The 7,500-nt window shown below is 53.9% G+C and overlaps 1 protein-coding gene across 1 annotated transcript in view; it reads right to left on the minus strand.

Annotated features, from left to right (window-relative positions):
• Nucleotides 1–7,500, minus strand: part of ankrd11 (ankyrin repeat domain 11) — a 109,551-nt gene that overhangs the window by 76,217 nt on the left and 25,834 nt on the right. The window contains exon 2 of the mRNA XM_035417338.1: nucleotides 5,261–5,332. The gene's annotated coding sequence lies outside the window, so the exon portion shown is untranslated. The remainder of the gene's footprint in view (nucleotides 1–5,260; nucleotides 5,333–7,500) is intronic.

Consider the following 7,500-nt stretch of genomic DNA (forward strand, 5'->3'; position numbering starts at 1 on the left):
AGAGCCCAGAACACAGAGCCCAGAGCCCAGAGCACAGAGCCCAGAGCACAGAGCCCAGAGCACAGAGCCCAGAGCCCAGAGCCCAGAACGCAGAGCCCAGACGGCAGGCCCTGTGGTCCGGACCGGGCCGTCAGACCGAGCCGTGCACAGAACCTCAGGGTAACACACGCTCTTCAGGGGCTGAACACCAACTCCTCACGGCTGGAGGATCAGAGTCAGCTCCGCCCTCCTCCACCCGCCAACACCCGAGCCCCCACCCCCCCCCCTCCTCTGAGAGACCGGGCAGCGACCAGGGGCGTTAACCGCCATGCCTGCCCCCCCCCCCCCCCAGGCTGCCCGAGAACGCGATGATCCGTCATATCCACTCAGGGCTCCACGCTAACATTTTCACCAAGGCGCGCACGCGCTCCTACACTGACAAAACAGGAGCACATCACTGCATCCCGATTAGCAGAAGAGCTCCTACGTTACTGTTCTAGTTAGCACATCACATGTGTGGAGCATCGCTGCTGAAATGGACGGACTGTAGAGCCCGGCCAGTCTGCAGTGCGTTCTGTGGACAGCTGAGCCGTCTCTCCTTTAATAAGAGCAGGACGGCAGGCTGCTGTGGAGCAGCGTGAGAGGAGCGATCCGTCGCCCGGGAGAGAGAGCGTGAATCACGCGGCCCGAGCGCTCTGCTCTTCCTCGTTACGGCCCTATCGAGCGCGACGCCCACGTCTTCCTCCGCCCCCCCCGCCCGCGCGCGCTGGCCGAGCTCCCAGCAGGCACCGGGAAACGCTTCAAAGGCAGCCGAGCCGCGCGGACAGCCTTGACTGGCCAGACCCCTCCCAATGAGCGCGCTCAGAGCGGCGGGGGCGGGAGGGGGGCGGGAGAAGGAGGGGCGGGGGCCGGAGGGGGGGGGACTGCGGTCTCCATGGCGCCCAGCTGTTCCTGGAAGCAGCCTTTCTGAGCGGGTCCTACCTGAGTGCTGGACCTCTGTGTGTGTGTGTGAGTGTGTGTGTGTGTGTGTGTGTGTGTGGGAGTGTGTGTGTGTGTGTGTGTGCGTGTGTGTGTGTGGGAGTGTGAGTGAGTGTGTGTGTGTGTGTGTGTGTGTGTGTGTGGGAGTGTGAGTGAGTGTGTGTGTGAGGGAGTGTGAGTGTGTGTGTGTGTGAGAGAGAGTGTGTGTGTGTGTGTGTGTGTGTGAGGGAGTGTGAGTGTGTGTTTGTGTGTGTGTGTGTGTGAGGGAGTGTGAGTGTGTGTGTGTGTGTGTGAGGGAGTGTGAGGGTGTGTGTGTGCGTGTGTGTGTGAGGGAGTGTGAGCGTGTGTGTGTGTGTGTGTGTGTGTGTGTGTGTGTGTGTGTGTGTGTGTGTCACCACAAACTCCTCAGGTACACCAGGTCTCTCCATTGCCAGTTTGAGTGAGAGGGGACATAAGACTTTGGGAAGCAGAGACAGCTGTCAGGGCGTAACTCATAACCCCTCTAGAGTCACAAACCCTGTTTTTGCCCCCGTGTTTGAGCTGGGGCTCCACAGCGGGACGTCCTGCCCGGGCTTGGTGTCTGTGGGCCAGGGAGCCTTCCCCCTTCCGTAAGAGCTCACTCTAAATCAGCACGGGACCTCGGCCAGCGCCGTCCCGCCATGTTCCACCCCGCTGCAGCCCAGCTGGACCGCCGAGCGGACCGGGCTGGGGCCGCCTGTGTGGGGCGGAGACACGCTGCCGCCACCTCCATCACAGCGGCCTAAAGACACGCGACAGAGTCCCCTTCAGTCCCCCCCCCCCCTTCAGCTCGAGAGGAACTGTATGAAGACAGACAGTGACTGGGACAAAATGCACCCGCATGCACTCAGCGACTCATTACATTACAGGCATTTAGCAGACGCTCTCATGCTTTTACACAGCATTTACATTGCATCTGTTTATACAGCTGGATACATACTGAAGCAATGCAACTGCTCAAGGGTACAGCGCGTCCTAACCGGGAATCGAACCTGCAAGCCCAGTTCCTTACCCATTATACTACACTGCCGGCCTAGGACGATGAAAGGAGGATAAACAAACTAGCGCCCAGTAAAGGCCCAAAGCCAGCGCCTGAGCTGCTTTTACAGGGAGCCATACAGACAGGGGCCCCGGGCGCTGTCCTGCTCCGCCCCCTCTCTAATGACAGCTGAATCCCAGCCAATCAGCAGCCAGGGATTATTTCACCCTCCAATGCCGAGGCCGGGCTCCACAGGCCTGGAACAGGAAGGACACAGCAGAGACTGATCTCATCAACACTGACCCGTTCACATGGCAACAGCCAAACCCCAACCGCCCCCCCCGCAACCAGATCTCTGCCAGGGAGACCACCAGGCATACTTTAGAGCGCTCACACGCATCACCAGACCAGCTGGGCGGAAAGAGGAAGGCTTGTTTATTTATGCACTTTTATTCAGCAAAAAAAGACTGTTGACAACAACGTTGATTCGAGAGAATTTCAGCAGAAATTCCGCCTCTTCTCTTGCAGTGTCTCTTTCCTTTTCGTGGAGGTAGTAGTGTGAGCCTGACCACTTCCACAGAGCTTGGCATACAAGAGCACACACACACACACAAATACACACACACACACACACACACACAGACTCTCTCTCACACACAAATACACACGCACACACTCTCTCTCACACACAAATACACGCACACATGCATACACATTCTCACTCACACGCGCGCACACTCACACTCACGCACACACTCACGCACACACTCACGCACACACTCACGCACACACTCTACAGCACTAGCGTGTGCGCCTGTGAGCAGACAGGCTCAGGGAACACAGGGTTATGTAACATGGCTGCCGGGCAGGGAGAAAAGCGCCGTAACGAGGGGAGCCGAAACACCGCCCCCCCGGCCCCGCAGCGGCCAATCAGGGCGCAGGAACCATGACGACCGTGAGGTAAGCAGAGGGGCAGCGCTGCCTGTGACCAGGATGGCACCGATCGATTAGACACACCAACATAAGGACGCGTTTCTCAAGGCAGAAAGAGCCGCCCCGCTAATTAGCGCGCTAGGCTAGCACACACGGCCGGCTTCCTCCACCTGCTACTGGTTCAGATGGTGTAATTACCCAGAGTGCTATCAGTGGCATCCACATACGGCAGCGCAAGACGTGGCTACGGCGAGGGAAACAACGCCGCTCGGTACTTAGCGAGGTTGGGAGGGCGCAAACTGAGCGAGCATTCTAATGAGAGCATTAGAGCCGGGGTCCAGCCGAATATCAAACAAAACATTACAACAGACACGCCCCCTAACAACACGCAGGGAAGAGAGGAGAGAGGGACATTACCACAGACCACGTGGGGGGAGGAAGAGAGAGAGAGAGAGAGAGGAAGGGAGGGGGGGAAAGAGAGAGAGAGAGTGGAAAGCGAGACAGAGAGAGAGTGGAAAGCGAGAGAGATGGGGGAGAGAGAGAGAGACAGAGAGAGCGAGACAGAGAGGGGAGAGAGAGAGAGGAGACAGAGAGAGCGAGAGATGGAGGGAGGGAGACAGAGAGCGAAAGAGAGTGAGAGAGACGGGCAGAGGGAGAGAGACACAGAGAGAGAAAGCGAGGGAGGGGAGAGAGAGATAGAGTGGGAGAGAGAGAGAGAGAGCCCTGGTGGAAGGGTAATGAGCTGTGTCCTCTCGTCTCCCTGGTTGCCGCTGGCAGGCCGCAGATACGGTCTCTGTTCAGATGTAAACACCACGCAGCGCTCTCAGCGCACATCTCCTGCCTGCTGGGGCAGAGACTGAACAATGCCCCGAGATGGAGGGGGCGTGGCCTGCGCCTGACGGACACACGGGGTGCGGGGCTAATCCGGCTCTGCTCTGCGGCCGAGCGGCGAGCGGGACAGCTCAGTCCGTTAGCCGCAGCGCTTCCAGGAAGCCTGCGCTGACCCACTTTCCAAATCTGACAAACACACACACACACACACACACACCAGCCTTGCGCTCTGCTGACAAACACACACACACGCACACACACACACACACACACACGCGCACACAGGATACACACACACACGCACACACACACACACACACGCGCACACACACACACGCGCACACACACACACACACGCGCACGTACACAGAGAGGATACAGACACACACGCACGCACGCACACACGCGCACACACACACACACACACACACGTACACAAAGAGGATACAGACACACGCGCATGCACACACACACACAGTCAGCCAGCAGCACAGGTGCAGGCCAAGCCTCAAAGGGCAGCCAGGACAGACGGACGGACACAGGAGGTCCTTTGCAATTCAAAATCAAACTGAATATTCTAATGCACTGTCCACTGCGAGCACACAGGGCAGGGTAACAGGGTAACTCCACACACACCTCTCTCCCACTGCCTGACAGAACACACACACACACACACACACACACACACACACACACACACACACACACACACACACACAGGGCAGGGTAACAGGGTAACTCCACACACACCTCTCTCCCACTGCCTGACAGAACACACACACACACACACACACACACACACAGGGCAGGGTAACACAGGCTAACTCCACACACACCTCTCTCCCACTGCCTGACAGAACACACACACACACACACACACACACAGGGCAGGGTAACACAGGCTAACTCCACACAGACCTGTCTCCCACTGTCTGACAGAACACACACACACACACACACACACACACACACACACACACACACACACACACACACACACAGGGCAGGGTAACACAAGGTAACTCCACACACACCTGTCTCCCACTGTCTGACAGAACACACACACACACACACACACACACACAGGGCAGGGTAACTCCACACAGACCTCTCTCCCACTGCCTGACAGAGCACACACACACAGGGCAACCCTGCAGCATTTAACACCACATCCCTGATCTCTCTCTCTCTCACACAGACACACACACACACACACAGCTAATAACCAGCCCAGAGACACTCATAACACTACATAATCAGGCCTAATCGTTCCTCACACACAAAGGGCCATAAGCTTCTTATTTACAGCAGAGACACTACCGCGGCACCTCCACACCACCAAAACACGCTCCCCCAATCAGAGGCCTGCGTCTGAGGGGAGGGGGAGGGGCCTCAGAGGGGAACAGCAGGGCCCCTCCCCCCAGGTGCCGTGACACAGCCCGTCTCGCCCAAAACGACAGCGCCATAGCAACGACAAAAGGAAGGCAGACCCACGCCCATCACACAGCTCAGAAACGTCAGCAAGCAAACAGAGATCCTTACCGATTCCATGGCTGTCTTCGGTGAGGCGGGGCTTAAATCCGACAAGGGGGCGGCGGCCAACTCCGAAAACTCCTGAGGAGGGAAGAAGGAGGAAAGGGAGACAGGGTTAGCGAGCTGGGGGGGGGAGTTTCACGTTCCTAACCCGATACGGGCGGAGGAGTCTCCTTACCCCCGCGCGGGTTCCGCTTACCGCGTGATTCTTTCCACCGCCCGGCGAGGCCGGAGGAGCCCAACCGCGCGGCGTCCGCCTCACCGCCGAGCGCAGCGTCCCCCAACCCAGCGCACCCCCAACAACCCAGCGCACACCCCCAGCTTCCTTCAGAGCTTCCTCTCATTTCCACAGCTAAAATTCCAGCGAAACCCGACCCCGTCCCCTCCCCCCCCGGAAGACCGGCCAGGCCGTCGAGGTTGGGGGCTTATCGAGATTGGACGGAGGCAGTCGGAGAGATTTTCAAAGGCCTTTGGCTAGGAGCCCCCCCCCCCACAAACCTTATCCCACACCACAACTGTTGAATGAGAACGCCTGTCATGTAGCCAACCTAAATTCTGAAGCACAAATGTCTCCTGCAGACCTTTTTTTTTTAACTGTTCAGAGGACCCAACACAAGCCTCTTTAACAGGGGAAGACCATACGAGTCACTAGCTATAGACGCTTTCATCGGACGCACGCGCGTTGCCAAGGTTATGCACTTGGCCCTAAGTTAACTTCCGGTCTGTGTTTGTTTATTATTGGGTTTGTGTTTACTGGCTAATATGGCACCGATTACAAACGGAGTGAAAGTTAAACTGATGAGCAGACTGACGTTGGGCTCAGGTTGTTGTGCTGTGGGGTGCAACTTGGAACAGATGCCATTTCGAAAATTTGTAAAAATACATCATTTAACTTTGTAACCCCACTAGGGAATTGTGAAACGAATTGCTTGAATCCCTGCGATTATAGCTGGTGCTGGCCCATTGTTCATTCGTATTTTTGAGAAATAACTGGACATCGTTACCTATTAAAATGTAAGTCCTGTAAAAATACACATAATAAACTGTATAAATAAATAAACCAACATCATATATACACATTTAGTAATACTAATACAGCCTTATTTACTATATCAACTTTAAGGCTAGCAACACGCTCGTAATTATCTTATCGTGACCCATTAAAGCCAATGGCGCAGACGTTGCTTCATACTTTCAAACTGCTTTCCCAACGGCTATTTTGCGTCCTGCGACTTGAGTTACAACTGTGAATATGTACGGATTCCTAGACGTGCTGATAGCGACCACCCTTTCTCATATTAACCTCAAATACTCAAGACAGGACGCTTATACAGTATGCTAGCACATTTATGTTAAGTTCCATTCATTTATATAGGGTTGTGGATACACGTCCCCTTAGCAACCAAAAGCTAGCGCCGGACCACCTCTGACTTATTTGCCGGCACAGAAAAAAAATCGTGAAAGTGTTGAAAAAATAACCACGGGAGGATAACAAGGACATTTTTTCCTACTTAACTAGGTACAGGTTGTTACTGATATTTCACCTATTTCATATATAGTTGCAAATCAGTTCACGTTTTCCTGTCTGTCAAACGAAGGTGGTCGAATAGGTGCTCTCACTGTAGCACTGACTTTGTTTCAGGTAACAAACTCATGATAAGCGATAGCTAATAGCTAGCTGACCAGTAACAAGCCTTCAATAGTTATGAACAATTAGCTAACTAAATTGATTGTAGCTAGCTAGCTAGCTAAACGTAGCTAACATTGTATAAATTATACACAGAAACGTCAGATCAATGCTAGTAGTTGATACGCTATAGCTACATTTTGAACTAACGTTATGATACCTGTTTCTAATGACTTGACAATGTTACATTGCCTGATCATTTTTTGTTGCGGTAACCTAGCAAGATGACCCAAACTATTAGAGCCACGATGTTTTTCCATCAATGCATGCTATACAAATGAATACCTATAGTAATCGCATTGGCTACACATTTTACCCAGCACTAGCCCCATTTTGTGTCTCATGTAATCATCGTTTTTAAGCAATGTAATAGAAAGAGTGCACTTTTTACACAAGAATGTGCATGTAACCAGAATAGTTATGGATTATGCAAGGAATGTATGATGCTCCGCAAGGTGCAATACTGTCAACAGTTATCTGTTTCTGTCGCTTGTTTTTCTGGTAGTGTAACGTTATCGCATTTGAGTTTGGCCAAGTAACGGTTCTTTTCTTCGACTGGTAA

The sequence above is a fragment of the Anguilla anguilla genome, chromosome 5 (genome assembly GCF_013347855.1).
Source record: "Anguilla anguilla isolate fAngAng1 chromosome 5, fAngAng1.pri, whole genome shotgun sequence".
Classification (NCBI taxonomy): Eukaryota; Metazoa; Chordata; class Actinopteri; order Anguilliformes; family Anguillidae; genus Anguilla; species Anguilla anguilla.